The sequence below is a fragment of the Brachionichthys hirsutus genome, unplaced genomic scaffold, assembly GCF_040956055.1.
Source record: "Brachionichthys hirsutus isolate HB-005 unplaced genomic scaffold, CSIRO-AGI_Bhir_v1 contig_766, whole genome shotgun sequence".
Taxonomy (NCBI): Eukaryota; Metazoa; Chordata; class Actinopteri; order Lophiiformes; family Brachionichthyidae; genus Brachionichthys; species Brachionichthys hirsutus.
Window position 1 is genome coordinate 27164 of NW_027180487.1, and position 17522 is coordinate 44685.

At 40.3% G+C, this 17522-nt stretch overlaps 4 non-coding genes across 4 annotated transcripts; all 4 read left to right on the forward strand.

Annotated features, from left to right (window-relative positions):
* Positions 1-10488: 10488 nt before the first annotated feature.
* On the forward strand, positions 10489-10560 carry trnaq-uug (transfer RNA glutamine (anticodon UUG)). Its single transcript has one exon. It is a non-coding gene; the product is annotated as a tRNA-Gln (tRNA).
* Positions 10561-12208: 1648 nt separating this feature from the next.
* Positions 12209-12280, forward strand: trnaq-uug (transfer RNA glutamine (anticodon UUG)). The gene has a single exon. It is a non-coding gene; the product is annotated as a tRNA-Gln (tRNA).
* Positions 12281-14622: 2342 nt separating this feature from the next.
* Positions 14623-14694, forward strand: trnaq-cug (transfer RNA glutamine (anticodon CUG)). Its single transcript has one exon. It is a non-coding gene; the product is annotated as a tRNA-Gln (tRNA).
* A 448-nt stretch (positions 14695-15142) lies between these two features.
* trnaq-uug (transfer RNA glutamine (anticodon UUG)) lies at positions 15143-15214 on the forward strand. Its single transcript has one exon. It is a non-coding gene; the product is annotated as a tRNA-Gln (tRNA).
* The last annotated feature ends 2308 nt before the right edge of the window (positions 15215-17522 follow it).

Sequence of the window (17522 nt, forward strand, 5' to 3'; positions counted from 1 at the left end):
ACCAAAGCCTCAAATGAAATTTCCAGAACACAGAAATATGTTCTGGAAATGTGCAAAATTCAGAGTCACGCCTTGAGTTTAACAAAGTTAAGGCTAACAGTTAAACCCAGTTATATGTCTCTCTCTCTCTGGTATAAAAGCCCGAAGTTGTTTCAGAATACATTTGTCAGAACAATGGTGGGGGAAATTTATGCTTTTGACCATCTGAAAAACAAAATGCATTAGCATTCCTGTTGTGCATGTAAATTAAATAAATATGACTTCCTTGTGCAACAATTTACCCGTGCATTTTAGATTACATGCATTTCTGGACTCTGGAAGGAAGTTATCAGAGATTGATCTTGTGGCAGCATCTCCTCCATTTGTCAAAGTCTCCCCCCCACAGCTTGCTGGTGCATGCCCTCCCTGGGTCCTTCCCCCACAATTTAACTGCCAGATAAGTTCAATTAGTCACTGTCTTTCAGACAAAACCAAGCCTAAACAACACTGGACCCTCAGAGTTAAGTGGCCTTCCTGGTTTTCATCAAAGTCACTGAGAATCTCCCCTTTTTTCTCCTCCCCGTTGCAGAAATCTTGGGTAAGTCAGGGAAAGTTCTAGAGTTTCATAAATTATGTTTGCGCTCCTTGGTGAGGGGGTGGGAAGTGTGTGTGCCTGTGTCCATCCCCTTCGTGTACTTGGACTCATTAGGGGGCCGTATCAGTGTATAGTTTTCCCCCTTGAACAAAAAAATAAATAAAACACTCTCCTCTCGACCAATCACAACATGACCCAGGACAGAACTGGTTTTAATCAGTGTGTAAGTGTGTGTGTGTGTGTGTGTGTGTGTGTGTGTCTACAGGCTCTGCATTAGGAGAATTTATCATATCCTCGTGTGGGTGTTGTGTTCTCTTTTCCTTCCACTCATTCATTCAGCATACTTCGTTTTAATTGATGCAACATAGCCGTATCTGAGTCTATTTTTAGAACAGACGTGTGTAGACGGAGAGACAAAGTCTCCTCAGAAAGCTCAACATCCCTCCCTGACAGCTTTGGCTTGGCACAATATACCTTTTCATTTCAATCCAATATGGAGAAATCATTTGCGGGGAGAGTTGTTCTGCCGCCGCAGTCTGATGTGCCGCCTGTTTCGAGCTATTTCGGACTGTATACGTGGATGGAAGCAGACAAGCTCCCTCCCTGGCTCAGTGCTTCCGGCACCAGATTATCTGGATGTTTGGAGGAATCTTAGACGTCCCAAGGATGGATTCGCATATATAGCATACCACGGCACTTCACCACAAAGACGCATGGCCGAGGGTAGTGTGTTAATGTTGTTTTAATATTTTGTAATTATCCCTGTGCTAGTTAGCATCTTATTTAGGCTAAGCGTATTCCTTCAGAACAGTGCTGCTAACATGGTCTCATGTTCATTACTTTCATGGCCTCCCTCTTCCGTTTTCTTCTTCTCTACTTCTCCTCATTGAAGTTCTCTGTCCCCTCGTTCTATCTCTGTGTCACCCCAGTTCTTGCTCACTCCGTCACACTTACTCTCTGAACAGACTATAATCTTGGCCCCAGCTCCAGATCTCCTACCCTTCAATCTTGCACAACCATAATTATGGCCACACCAAGCACAGAGGCTTCTAAATCATTCAGAGATGGTTTGGCTTGCTGACTCCCCCCCCTCTTCTTCTCCTTTTTAAATAAAGTGGAAGCAAAGCTGCATTTTGGCTTACCGGTATTCTGAAGGCTAAATTATAACTGTGCAGACGTTCGCTGAGTCGTCTTTTGAAATTTTATCTTGCACTATTTTGGAGTGCATTATAAAAGAAGATGGAGGAGAATGTGGCATTCCACTGTCAAACTGACTTTTCCAAGCTCCAAGTCAATTTGTAATTTATTTAAAGCTTCTATACATGCTTGGAAAAAAATACTCTCTCGCGTTTAAACTTGGACTCTCAAGATCTGACTTTATGAAAATGAATCCTCATACGTCCCCTGACAAATGAGCTACTCCCCTCTATAAAATGTTTCCAGATATGGTGCCAGCTCATGAAATCCTTCAGCCCTCCAGTATGAAGCTGTTTTCGCTTCATATTCATTGCCATCCCAATCTTAAGCCTATAGTGCTGCAGCTGTTTGGCCTCGCAATTACGCCTGGCCTTGTAATGCATGCCTCATCATCATCTGGATCCAAATGATGATTTGGTTCACAATGAAATATAAATGCTTGTTGATTGGCTCATTCATTATCAATCTCCCCCCAAAAAAAGTAGAATCAAATCCAATCAAAAACGTTTTAATGGAAGGTTATTCAGTTTTGTGCTGTTTGTTTGCTTGTTGAGTAGAGCTCAGAAATCATAGTAATGAGTATGTGTCTCTTGACACAATAATAGCGTTTAAGAGAAGTGCTGAGCATTACAGAAACATAAAATCAAAAGTGACTAAGCGTTGGCCTGCTTCCATTTATCATTAGAGACGCTGTCCTGTCTCCCAGGAACAGACCAGGGCACTCAGTGGCATGCTTTTCCCTCTGACCTGATAACCTGCAGGGAGAACCACAGAGGAGGGAGGAAGGATGATAGAGGCAGCCAGATAGGAGCGGGGTTGTGTTACTGGAGGGATGAGAAGAATAAAAACATGAAAGAGAAGAAGGGAAGGCAAAGGTGGCAGTGGTGGGCGGGTGACATGAAACGAATCTTCCCTCTTTCATATCTAATGTCCATCAGTTTGTGATCCTCTGTTAAATGCATTTCATTTGAGTTTGTTTGTCCAGCATGAATCCCTGTGATGAGAGGAAAAACAATGTTCAAACGGCGCTAATGTGATTATGGCAAGATCAGAGCGCAGATCCCGTCACTCCCCTTGCTTCAAAAACAGTCGCACCACAAAATCTACAAGCAACATCTCACATATGACAGAAGAGTGGGTAGAAACCTAGAACATGCACGCAGGGAGCCGGCGAGCGCGTCACGGGGATAAAATAAATAAATAAAAGATGACACACTGCACTGGGTAAAGATTTTAAACTTGTGTCTGCAGCTGAAAGTTAATAAAAATCCATGTGACATTGAGTGGAATTTAGCTCCACCTTTAACGAACATGTTTTCCCATGATGATGATGAGTATATTTATTAGATAGAATGTTAGAGTACAAGTACAGTCACACAGTAGCATGTATTACAGTACAAATAAAGTCAAATATCCTGTCAAAAAAGCCCTTGCGGTCTTGTTTCCATTGAAAGTCCTTCGTACATAAATCATCGACAATTAACAATACAAATGTAACAATACAAATAAAAATAAAACCAATATTCAATAATCAATTTCACTTCATCAATTTTCATCAATTTCACAAGCATCAAGAAAACACCAAACAGCATAATAGAATTCTTAAAACGATGCAAATAAAACCCAGGAGAGCAACAAAACGAGACAGAAAGCGGAGAAAACAAAATTAAGTAAAGATAATTGTTTATTACATCTGATGATTTGTCATCATTAGTGAGTCAACAAAATCTTCATCATTAAGACTCTTCATAGAGACTCAAGGTAATAAGAAACAGGAAGATAAATCTCCCCATGCAGTGCAGACACTGTTGATGGCGGTGGTGGTGACTGATGAATCTACTGAAACTAATGAGACAATGAAATTGATGACTCTCTGAAGACAGTGTGGTGATGAAGAGGTGGAGGGGAGTGTCTAACGGCAGTACCAATAACTAAAGGTAGAAATACTCACATTATTCATTTGTTTTTAAAAGTAGCGAAATGATCAATGGTTAGCAAAGACGGTGAGCGACTCGGATATTGGATAGATGGATATTGGGTATTGTCACTGCTTCCTATCCACACAGTCTATCCTTCCATACTGTGTAATCATGCTTCTCATACTTGCCAGCCATGCATGCAGTGGATGTAATATATTTCTAATGTCGCCACAAATGTTTCATGATAGCACATTATTTAACAGCTGATCGTATATATATATGCCTCCTTCCTGCTTTACACCGCACACTCGGCCCACTGTCCCTGCACAATGACCCCCATTTACAGTGCCTCCCTGCTCAGTGAGCTTTGAGCGGAGGGGCATTAACGTCAAAACGACATCAAAGCTTCTGAGGGATCACTAAGGAGACTGGGGCTTTACGGTCTGACTCCAGCCGCCGGCGGCTCCTGCTTCGCTCCCTCACGCCCGTGTGCGTGTCAAACAGGCTCCGGGGGAGAGCCGAGCAGCGCGACACGAGGAAAGGATGGAGGTGGTTTGGAGTGATGGGAGGGGTGCTACATGGTCTTTATATTATATTACTGTTCATTCATGAGTTGGGAGGGAGGAATGTTGGCAAAAAAAACAGTTCGACTAGTTTCCATTCACACCCCACAGTCTCTCTGGAGGGGAGACAGGCTGTGGCCTCTGTTAGTGATTTAACAGGATACACGACCTTGAGGAAGCTGACGTTTGGAAATAATGCGAGGCAATATGTGAAAAATCATAGCATAACTCCGGCAGAGCAGCACTGTGGGTTGTGTAAACATGTACTGGTGTAATTTATCGACAGGCAGCTAATGGTTAAGGTCGTGTTGTAGGTGAGCACATGGTAGGACTGCAAGAGCTACATGTTCAATAGGTTGTAAATTTACTATTGCGTGAAACTTCATGCAATAACGCTGAACAGAAAAGACGTTTTAATTACAATGTACAATATAAACAGTTAGAAATGCTATAATTTGTATCCAAGCTGAAAAAATCGTACTTAACCCGGCGCAACCTGAGCCGCCTCCCAATCCAGTCACATCTGGATCTATTCACCAAAACATATTCAATGGCGTTACTGTTCACGTTGCGCACACGCACACACACACACATGCAAACAGGGCTTAATGAATGAACATGTATGAGTAAGGTTGTTTCTATCTCTTAGTGTATCTTCAGAGCTACAGGTGCTCTGGGGTCAAGGTTGAGGGGCAAATGCCATCTGGTTCGCTGAGGCTAGTGATGATAGAACAGCAGGTCTAGGTGTGTGTGTGTGTGTGTGTGGGGGGGGGGGGTGCATTAAAATAGTAACAGCTGAGTGTCTGTGTGACCCGTGCACCACCTGCTGCCAGCAGACACTTATCATCTCCCATCTGGTCCCTGGAGGACAGACAGAGGAGACACCTGACTCACCCAGACAGCTCTGCACTGGGAGCCTTTTTGCTTGAGCACAAAGACCAGAGAGGTGTGTGTGTGTGTGTGTGGTGGGGAGGTAGAGAGGACATTGTGGGACTGACTGGACACATGGAGCCAGTTTGCCTTGCTAAAAACTAGTGTCATGCCTGTAGCCTCTCTTCCTTGTCATTATCTATCTTAATTCCCGCCCTATGGCGCACTGGGACGCCTTTAATGATGGCAATGCAGAGAGGAGGTCTGGGTGCCATTGGAACAGGCCCCAAGGCCTGATATTAACTCACCCTCTGGGGGGGGGGGGGTGATGAGCACCCAATTTAGCTGGACTTTCAAATATAAAACATCAGAGGTAGAATAAGAAGTTCCACATGGTGTAAATATACAATTTAACAAGTAAACTATTGCCTCCATCTCCACCCGCCAGCCTGCAGATTCATTAGTGGTTGAGAATCATGTCTCTTCGCCTGGGGACTTGCATGCCACTCAGGGCTCTGAGGTTATGCAGTTAGATGCAGAGTGTGTGTGTGTGTGCAGTGTGAGGTTAAGCCTGAGTTAGTGCTGCGCACAGGGCTGATTCAAAGCTCTGCGGAACCCAGCGCCCTGCCAGGCGCTGCACTTTAATGTCAAGGGGGCAGGGGCGGAGCCTACAGTGCTCTGTGCAATTTTCAAGCATGATGGGACACGGAGAGAGGATAACATCTGGCACTGTTGGACGGGGGGGCGCAAGCTCCAGCCAGCCTCCCTCCCTCCTCTTCGCCTTCGTCTTCACAGGAGAGGCTTCCCTTTGATCTCCAGCTGGAGCTGTCTGCAGTGCCGCTACAGATCAATCACACCGACGCAAGGTTAGCTTAGCTGTCAGTGCTTTCATATTGTACTGCAGTCAGCCATGTTTTAGCCTAAACTGCATTTTAAAGAGTTGAACATAAGGTTTTCAGGCTAGAAGGAATAACAAATGGTCTGTTCTGCTACTTGTATGCCGCCCAGAATGCCGCCTGTGTTCTCCTACTGCAAGCGTACAGTCAGCAGTCATGCAATCTGTCTGCATCAATCGTTTTCCCACCGGGGGGGGGGGCAGACTGACAGACTCCCAGGGACTGAGGACTGAAGGTTGTAGCTTAACTTGGAAGTGTCCTACACTGTAAGTTGCATTTCCTGCAAACAAACAATTTGTTTCCGAGGCTCTTCCCCTAATTAATGCAGGTCTAACAGCACAACACATGGTGTGGGGTGATTCACATTTGACTGACCTCCAATGTCCTCTGTTGAGCGGAGCTGTGAAATCAGACCAAAGACATAACCTATGAAGGACTGGACATGTGTTCAGCAGTACAGCGTGCCATCTCGTCCCGAGACCCTGTCTGTGACATCATATTCCTGACTCGCGGGCACAATGTCCTTTGTCTAATTAGGGATGTAGTGGAGTTAAGGTTATAGAAAACGGATGTGTCCTTTGAAAAGACGAAAAAAACAACAACAACAACAAAAAGAAGGGCTTAATTGGAAACTTAAGCAAAATAGTTTCATGGGCCTGTGTCCTCTTTGAAAATGTGGGGGGGGTGGAATTCAAATGAGACCAGCGCTTTATTGAATGAAAGTAAAGCGCCCAAACACCAGAGGGGGAAACTCTCTGTCTTCGATCTCTGGAGACGCCAGGAAGCTCTTCTCTCGTGTCACCGATGCCGTCTTCATGGAATACAATATAGATTTGGGGGGAAAATCCCACATTTTCAAGCGATGACTACTCATGTCTTCGTCCTTTGTTGTGAACAAATTCAATTGTAACCAATGACACAAAGAACCATCTTCCTTTTAGTCCTCTTGTGCCCGTTGGGTAGTGTTGGAAGACATTGCAAACAGATGTTCCTCAAAGATGTTTGAAGACACTTTGATCACATGGATCTCTCTAGTATATAAAAAATAATTGGATTATATATTTATTTTAAATAGATTCACTGGGAGCCTTCCAACGCATCTTTATATTTTTATTGGAGGAGAAGGAAATGGCATGTCTGTGAAATGCCAACAGCACACAGCATTTAGAAAAGCAGGTCATTTTTCTTCCGTTTTGGTTCAGTCTTCTTTCACGCAATGGATTTGTCATGAGATGCTGGATGGTTTGAATCTCTTTAAAACGCTGCTGTGTTGAAACCACCACAAACTGTCTCTTGTTTCTATTTCTTCTTTCTGTAACTGTGGCTTTTGGAGTTTCTCTGCTTTTCAACATGGAGCGAGAGGCACATTGAAAGAGCGTTTTCTCGCTATGACTCCTCACTCAGCAACACTCCGAAATCACATGCACAGGAAGTTGTGTCATTCTCCACTCCAGCAATAGAGATGTAAAATTCACTGAAGTGCTGAGTTAATTCTATTGTTTTTGCTTATTTCAAAAAGATCTACCTTTTCTGTATTCCCGAGAATTACCACACATTCCAGGACCACTTATATGGCTCCATGGTGTAACGGTTAGCACTCTGGACTTTGAATCCAGTGATCCGAGGTGGAACCCGTTTATTTGCGAAATTCTCTTGACATCAACAAAAATTCTATTCACGCAATGCAAACATTTATTCACAAAATGAAACGAAACTTCAGTGACGTCCGTGATTAAAACATTCCGGAACTGAACAACTGTTCGCAATGTTTGCTCCGAAGATAAATGTATTATGGAGGGAAGTCCAAGGCCAAAACAATTAAAGAAAGCCTGAACTACCTTTCTGTATTCCAAGAATTACCACACATTCCTGGACGACTGTTTGTGACAGCACTCGTATGGTTCCATGGTGTAATGGTTAGCACTCTGGGCTCTGAATCCAGTAATCCGAGTTCAAGTCTCGGTGGAACCTGTTTTTATTCTCAAAAGTCTCTTGACATCAACAAAAGGTCCATCATATTGAAACTTAAGTGGCGTCTGTGATCAAAAATACCAAAACTGAACAACTGAACAACTGTTGTCAATGTTTGCTCCAAAGATAAATGTGTTATTGAGGGAGGTCCAAGGCCAAAACAATTAAAGAAAGCCTGAACTACCTTTTTTATGTGCAATGTTAAATCAACCCTGAATATAAAGAAAGCAAACACAAATATATGCATAAAAAACTAACAACACATTTTGAAACAAAACAACATGAAATGGAGGTTGGGAGCAGTTTCTGCTACCCTTCATGCTAAGTGCTGACAATACAGTGGTTTCTACCTACAAAAGTTCTTGAAATTATTTGTCATTCACAAGGGGAATAGTATTCCAAGAATTACCAGACATTCCAGGATCACTGTTTGTGGCTGACAGTATATGGTTCCATGGTGTAATGGTTAGCACTCTGGGCTCTGAATCCAGTAATCTGAGTTCAAGTCTTGGTGGAACCTGTTTTTATTCTCAAAAGTCTCTTGACATCAACAAAAGGTCCATCATATTGAAACTTAAGTGGCGTCTGTGATCAAAAATACCAAAACTGAACAACTGAACAACTGTTGTCAATGTTTGCTCCAAAGATAAATGTGTTATTGAGGGAGGTCCAAGGCCAAAACAATTAAAGAAAGCCTGAACTACCTTTTTTATGTGCAATGTTAAATCAACCCTGAATATAAAGAAAGCAAACACAAATATATGCATAAAAAACTAACAACACATTTTGAAACAAAACAACATGAAATGGAGGTTGGGAGCAGTTTCTGCTACCCTTCATGCTAAGTGCTGACAATACAGCGGTTTCTACCTACAAAAGTTCTTGAAATTATTTGTCATTCACAAGGGAAATAGTATTCCAAGAATTACCAGACATTCCAGGATCACTGTTTGTGACAGAACTTATATGGTTCCATGGTGTAATGGTCAGCACTCTGGACCCTGACTCCAGTAATCCGAGTTCGAGTCTCGGTGGAACCTGTTTTTATTCTCAAAAGTCTCTTGACATCAACAAAAGGTCCATCATATTGAAACTTAAGTGGCGTCTGTGATCAAAAATACCAAAACTGAACAACTGTTGTCAATGTTTGCTCCAGGGATAAATGTATTATTGAGGGAGGTCCAAGGCCAAAACAATTAAAGAAAGCCTGAACTACCTTTTTTATGTGCAATGTTAAATCAACCCTGAATATAAAGAAAGCAAACATATGCATAAAAAACTAACAACACATTTTGAAACAAAACAACATGAAATGGAGGTTGGGAGCAGTTTCTGCTACCCTTCATGCTAAGTGCTGACAATACAGTGGTTTCTACCTACAAAAGTTCTTGAAATTATTTGTCATTCACAAGGGAAATAGTATTCCAAGAATTACCACACATTCCAGGATCACTATTTGTGACTGGCAGTATATGGTTCCATGGTGTAATGGTCAGCACTCTGGACCCTGAATCCAGTAATCCGAGTTCGAGTCTCGGTGGAACCTGTTTTTATTCTCAAAAGTCTCTTGACATCAACAAAAGGTCCATCATATTGAAACTTAAGTGGCGTCTGTGATCAAAAATACCAAAACTGAACAACTGTTGTCAATGTTTGCTCCAGGGATAAATGTATTATTGAGGGAGGTCCAAGGCCAAAACAATTAAAGAAAGCCTGAACTACCTTTTTTATGTGCAATGTTGAATCAACCCTGAATATAAAGAAAGCAAACACAAACATATGCATAAAAAACTAACAACACATTTTGAAACAAAACAACATGAAATGGAGGTTGGGAGCAGTTTCTGCTACCCTTCATGCTAAGTGCTGACAATACAGTGGTTTCTACCTACAAAAGTTCTTGAAATTATTTGTCATTCACAAGGGAAATAGTATTCCAAGAATTACCAGACATTCCAGGATCACTGTTTGTGACAGAACTTATATGGTTCCATGGTGTAATGGTCAGCACTCTGGGCCCTGAATCCAGTAATCCGAGTTCGAGTCTCGGTGGAACCTGTTTTTATTCTCAAAAGTCTCTTGACATCAACAAAAGGTCCATCATATTGAAACTTAAGTGGCGTCTGTGATCAAAAATACCAAAACTGAACAACTGTTGTCAATGTTTGCTCCAGGGATAAATGTATTATTGAGGGACGTCCAAGGCCAAAACAATTAAAGAAAGCCTGAACTACCTTTTTTATGTGCAATGTTAAATCAACCCTGAATATAAAGAAAGCAAACACAAACATATGCATAAAAAACTAACAACACATTTTGAAACAAAACAACATGAAATGGAGGTTGGGAGCAGTTTCTGCTACCCTTCATGCTAAGTGCTGACAATACAGTGGTTTCTACCTACAAAAGTTCTTGAAATTATTTGTCATTCACAAGGGAAATAGTATTCCAAGAATTACCACACATTCCAGGATCACTGTTTGTGGCAGAACTTGTATGGTTCCATGGTGTAATGGTCAGCACTCTGGACTTTGAATCCAGTGATCCGAGTTCAAGTCTCGGTGGAACCTGCTTATTCTTAAAAGTCTCTTGACATCAACAAAAGTTCTATTGGACAAATGCAAACATTTATTCACAAAACGAAACTTCAGTGACGTCCGTGATTAAAAAATTCCAGGACCACTGTTTGTGACAGAAAGCGTATGGGTCCATGGTGTAATGGTTAGCACTCTGGACTCTGAATCCAGTGATCCTGTTTATTCTCAGAAGTCTCTTGACATCAACAAAAGGTCCATCATATTGAAACTTAAGTGGCGTCTGTGATCAAAAATACCAAAACTGAACAAATGTTGTCAATGTTTGCTCCAGAGATAAATGTGTTATTGAGGGAGGTCCAAGGCCAAAACAATTAAAGAAAGCCTGAACTACCTTTTTTATGTGCAATGTTAAATCAACCCTGAATATAAAGAAAGCAAACACAAACATATGCATAAAAAACTAACAACACATTTTGAGACAAAACAACATGAAATGGAGGTTGGGAGCAGTTTCTGCTACCCTTCATGCTAAGTGCTGACAATACAGTGGTTTCTACCTACTAAAGTTCTTGAAATTATTTGTCATTCACAAGGGAAATAGTATTCCAAGAATTACCACACATTCCAGGATCACTGTTTGTGACTAGCAGTATATGGTTCCATGGTGTAATGGTCAGCACTCTGGACTCTGAATCCGGTAATCCGAGTTCGAGTCTCGGTGGAACCTGTTTTTATTCTCAAAAGTCTCTTGACATCAACAAAAGGTCCATCATATTGAAACTTAAGTGGCGTCTGTGATCAAAAATACCAAAACTGAACAACTGAACAACTGTTGTCAATGTTTGCTCCAAAGAAAAATGTGTTATTGAGGGAGGTCCAAGGCCAAAACAATTAAAGAAAGCCTGAACTACCTTTTTTATGTGCAATGTTAAATCAACCCTGAATATAAAGAAAGCAAACACAAACATATGCATAAAAAACTAACAACACATTTTGAAACAAAACAACATGAAATGGAGGTTGGGAGCAGTTTCTGCTACCCTTCATGCTAAGTGCTGACAATACAGTGGTTTCTACCTACAAAAGTTCTTGAAATTATTTGTCATTCACAAGGGAAATAGTATTCCAAGAATTACCTGACATTCCAGGATCACTGTTTGTGACAGAACTTATATGGTTCCGTGGTGTAATGGTCAGCACTCTGGACCCTGAATCCGGTAATCCGAGTTCGAGTCTCGGTGGAACCTGTTTTTATTCTCAAAAGTCTCTTGACATCAACAAAAGGTCCATCATATTGAAACTTAAGTGGCGTCTGTGATCAAAAATACCAAAACTGAACAACTGTTGTCAATGTTTGCTCCAAAGATAAATGTATTATTGAGGGAGGTCCAAGGCCAAAACAATTAAAGAAAGCCTGAACTACCTTTTTTATGTGCAATGTTAAATCAACCCTGAATATAAAGAAAGCAAACATATGCATAAAAAACTAACAACACATTTTGAAACAAAACAACATGAAATGGAGGTTGGGAGCAGTTTCTGCTACCCTTCATGCTAAGTGCTGACAATACAGTGGTTTCTACCTACAAAAGTTCTTGAAATTATTTGTCATTCACAAGGGAAATAGTATTCCAAGAATTACCACACATTCCAGGATCACTGTTTGTGACAGAACTTATATGGTTCCATGGTGTAATGGTCAGCACTCTGGACTTTGAATCCAGTGATCCGAGTTTAAGTCTCGGTGGAACCTGCTTATTCTTAAAAGTCTCTTGACATCAACAAAAGTTCTATTGGACAAATGCAAACATTTATTCACAAAACGAAACTTCAGTGACGTCCGTGATTAAAAAATTCCAGGACCACTGTTTGTGACAGAAAGCGTATGTGTCCATGGTGTAATGGTTAGCACTCTGGACTCTGAATCCAGTGATCCTGTTTATTCTCAGAAGTCTCTTGACATCAACAAAAGGTCCATCATATTGAAACTTAAGTGGCGTCTGTGATCAAAAATACCAAAACTGAACAAATGTTGTCAATGTTTGCTCCAGAGATAAATGTGTTATTGAGGGAGGTCCAAGGCCAAAACAATTAAAGAAAGCCTGAACTACCTTTTTTATGTGCAATGTTAAATCAACCCTGAATATAAAGAAAGCAAATACAAACATATGCATAAAAAACTAACAACACATTTTGAAACAAAACAACATGAAATGGAGGTTGGGAGCAGTTTCTGCTACCCTTCATGCTAAGTGCTGACAATACAGTGGTTTCTACCTACAAAAGTTCTTGAAATTATTTGTCATTCACAAGGGAAATAGTATTCCAAGAATTACCACACATTCCAGGATCACTGTTTGTGACAGAACTTATATGGTTCCATGGTGTAATGGTCAGCACTCTGGACTCTGAATCCAGTAATCCGAGTTCAAGTCTCGGTGGAGCCTGTTTTTATTCTCAAAAGTCTCTTGACATCAACAAAAGGTCCATCATATTGAAACTTAAGTGGCGTCTGTGATCAAAAATACCAAAACTGAACAACTGAACAACTGTTGTCAATGTTTGCTCCCGAGATAAATGTGTTACTGAGGGAAGTCCAAGGCCAAAGCAATTAAAGAAAGCCTGAACTACCTTTTTTATGTGCAATGTTAAATCAACCCTGAATATAAAGAAAGCAAACACAAACATATGCATAAAAAACTAACAACACATTTTGAAACAAAACAACATGAAATGGAGGTTGGGAGCAGTTTCTGCTACCCTTCATGCTAAGTGCTGACAATACAGTGGTTTCTACCTACAAAAGTTCTTGAAATTATTTGTCATTCACAAGGAAAATAGTATTCCAAGAATTACCACACATTACAGGATCACTGTTTGTGTCTGACAGTATATGGTTCCATGGTGTAATGGTCAGCACTCTGGGCTTTGAATCCAGTGATCCGAGTTCAAGTCTTGGTGGAACCTGTTTATTCTTAAAAGTCTCTTGACATCAACAAAAGTTCTATTGGAAAAATGCAAACATTTATTCACAAAACGAAACTTCAGTGACGTCCGTGATTAAAAAATTCCAGGACCACTGTTTGTGACAGAAAGCGTATGGGTCCATGGTGTAATGGTTAGCACTCCGGACTCTGAATCCAGTGATCCTGTTTATTCTCAGAAGTCTCTTGACATCAACAAAAGGTCCATCATATTGAAACTTAAGTGGCGTCTGTGATCAAAAATACCAAAACTGAACAAATGTTGTCAATGTTTGCTCCAGAGATAAATGTGTTATTGAGGGAGGTCCAAGGCCAAAACAATTAAAGAAAGCCTGAACTACCTTTTTTATGTGCAATGTTGAATCAACCCTGAATATAAAGAAAGCAAACACAAACATATGCATAAAAAACTAACAACACATTTTGAAACAAAACAACATGAAATGGAGGTTGGGAGCAGTTTCTGCTACCCTTCATGCTAAGTGCTGACAATACAGTGGTTTCTACCTACAAAAGTTCTTGAAATTATTTGTCATTCACAAGGGAAATAGTATTCCAAGAATTACCAGACATTCCAGGATCACTGTTTGTGACAGAACTTATATGGTTCCATGGTGTAATGGTCAGCACTCTGGACCCTGAATCCAGTAATCCGAGTTCGAGTCTCGGTGGAACCTGTTTTTATTCTCAAAAGTCTCTTGACATCAACAAAAGGTCCATCATATTGAAACTTAAGTGGCGTCTGTGGTCAAAAATACCAAAACTGAACAACTGTTGTCAATGTTTGCTCCAGAGATTAATGTGTTACTGAGGGAGGTCCAAGGCCAAAACAATTAAAGAAAGCCTGAACTGCCTTTTTTATGTGCAATGTTAAATCAACCCTGAATATAAAGAAAGCAAACATATGCATAAAAAACTAACAACACATTTTGAAACAAAACAACATGAAATGGAGGTTGGGAGCAGTTTCTGCTACCCTTCATGCTAAGTGCTGACAATACAGTGGTTTCTACCTACAAAAGTTCTTGAAATTATTTGTCATTCACAAGGGAAATAGTATTCCAAGAATTACCACACATTCCAGGATCACTGTTTGTGACAGAACTTATATGGTTCCATGGTGTAATGGTCAGCACTCTGGACTCTGAATCCAGTAATCCGAGTTCAAGTCTCGGTGGAACCTGTTTTTATTCTCAAAAGTCTCTTGACATCAACAAAAGGTCCATCATATTGAAACTTAAGTGGCGTCTGTGATCAAAAATACCAAAACTGAACAACTGAACAACTGTTGTCAATGTTTGCTCCCGAGATAAATGTGTTACTGAGGGAAGTCCAAGGCCAAAGCAATTAAAGAAAGCCTGAACTACCTTTTTTATGTGCAATGTTAAATCAACCCTGAATATAAAGAAAGCAAACACAAACATATGCATAAAAAACTAACAACACATTTTGAAACAAAACAACATGAAATGGAGGTTGGGAGCAGTTTCTGCTACCCTTCATGCTAAGTGCTGACAATACAGTGGTTTCTACCTACAAAAGTTCTTGAAATTATTTGTCATTCACAAGGAAAATAGTATTCCAAGAATTACCACACATTACAGGATCACTGTTTGTGTCTGATGGTACATGGTTCCATGGTGTAATGGTCAGCACTCTGGGCTTTGAATCCAGTGATCCGAGTTCAAGTCTCGGTGGAACCTGTTTATTCTTAAAAGTCTCTTGACATCAACAAAAGTTCTATTGGAAAAATGCAAACATTTATTCACAAAACGAAACTTCAGTGACGTCCGTGATTAAAAAATTCCAGGACCACTGTTTGTGACAGAAAGCGTATGGGTCCATGGTGTAATGGTTAGCACTCCGGACTCTGAATCCAGTGATCCTGTTTATTCTCAGAAGTCTCTTGACATCAACAAAAGGTCCATCATATTGAAACTTAAGTGGCGTCTGTGATCAAAAATACCAAAACTGAACAAATGTTGTCAATGTTTGCTCCAGAGATAAATGTGTTATTGAGGGAGGTCCAAGGCCAAAACAATTAAAGAAAGCCTGAACTACCTTTTTTATGTGCAATGTTGAATCAACCCTGAATATAAAGAAAGCAAACACAAACATATGCATAAAAAACTAACAACACATTTTGAAACAAAACAACATGAAATGGAGGTTGGGAGCAGTTTCTGCTACCCTTCATGCTAAGTGCTGACAATACAGTGGTTTCTACCTACAAAAGTTCTTGAAATTATTTGTCATTCACAAGGGAAATAGTATTCCAAGAATTACCAGACATTCCAGGATCACTGTTTGTGACAGAACTTATATGGTTCCATGGTGTAATGGTCAGCACTCTGGACCCTGAATCCAGTAATCCGAGTTCGAGTCTCGGTGGAACCTGTTTTTATTCTCAAAAGTCTCTTGACATCAACAAAAGGTCCATCATATTGAAACTTAAGTGGCGTCTGTGATCAAAAATACCAAAACTGAACAACTGTTGTCAATGTTTGCTCCAAAGATAAATGTGTTATTGAGGGAGGTCCAAGGCCAAAACAATTAAAGAAAGCCTGAACTGCCTTTTTTATGTGCAATGTTAAATCAACCCTGAATATAAAGAAAGCAAACACAAACATATGCATAAAAAACTAACAACACATTTTGAAACAAAACAACATGAAATGGAGGTTGGGAGCAGTTTCTGCTACCCTTCATGCTAAGTGCTGACAATACAGTGGTTTCTACCTACAAAAGTTCTTGAAATTATTTGTCATTCACAAGGGAAATAGTATTCCAAGAATTACCACACATTACAGGATCACTGTTTGTGTCTGACAGTATATGGCTCCATGGTGTAATGGTCAGCACTCTGGGCTTTGAATCCAGTGATCCGAGTTCAAGTCTCGGTGGAACCTGTTTATTCTTAAAAGTCTCTTGACATCAACAAAAGTTCTATTGGAAAAATGCAAACATTTATTCACAAAACGAAACTTCAGTGACGTCCGTGATTAAAAAATTCCAGGACCACTGTTTGTGACAGAAAGCGTATGGGTCCATGGTGTAATGGTTAGCACTCCGGACTCTGAATCCAGTGATCCTGTTTATTCTCAGAAGTCTCTTGACATCAACAAAAGGTCCATCATATTGAAACTTAAGTGGCGTCTGTGATCAAAAATACCAAAACTGAACAAATGTTGTCAATGTTTGCTCCAGAGATAAATGTGTTATTGAGGGAGGTCCAAGGCCAAAACAATTAAAGAAAGCCTGAACTACCTTTTTTATGTGCAATGTTGAATCAACCCTGAATATAAAGAAAGCAAACACAAACATATGCATAAAAAACTAACAACACATTTTGAAACAAAACAACATGAAATGGAGGTTGGGAGCAGTTTCTGCTACCCTTCATGCTAAGTGCTGACAATACAGTGGTTTCTACCTACAAAAGTTCTTGAAATTATTTGTCATTCACAAGGGAAATAGTATTCCAAGAATTACCAGACATTCCAGGATCACTGTTTGTGACAGAACTTATATGGTTCCATGGTGTAATGGTCAGCACTCTGGACCCTGAATCCAGTAATCTGAGTTCGAGTCTCGGTGGAACCTGTTTTTATTCTCAAAAGTCTCTTGACATCAACAAAAGGTCCATCATATTGAAACTTAAGTGGCGTCTGTGATCAAAAATACCAAAACTGAACAACTGTTGTCAATGTTTGCTCCAAAGATAAATGTGTTATTGAGGGAGGTCCAAGGCCAAAACAATTAAAGAAAGCCTGAACTGCCTTTTTTATGTGCAATGTTAAATCAACCCTGAATATAAAGAAAGCAAACACAAACATATGCATAAAAAACTAACAACACATTTTGAAACAAAACAACATGAAATGGAGGTTGGGAGCAGTTTCTGCTACCCTTCATGCTAAGTGCTGACAATACAGTGGTTTCTACCTACAAAAGTTCTTGAAATTATTTGTCATTCACAAGGGAAATAGTATTCCAAGAATTACCACACAT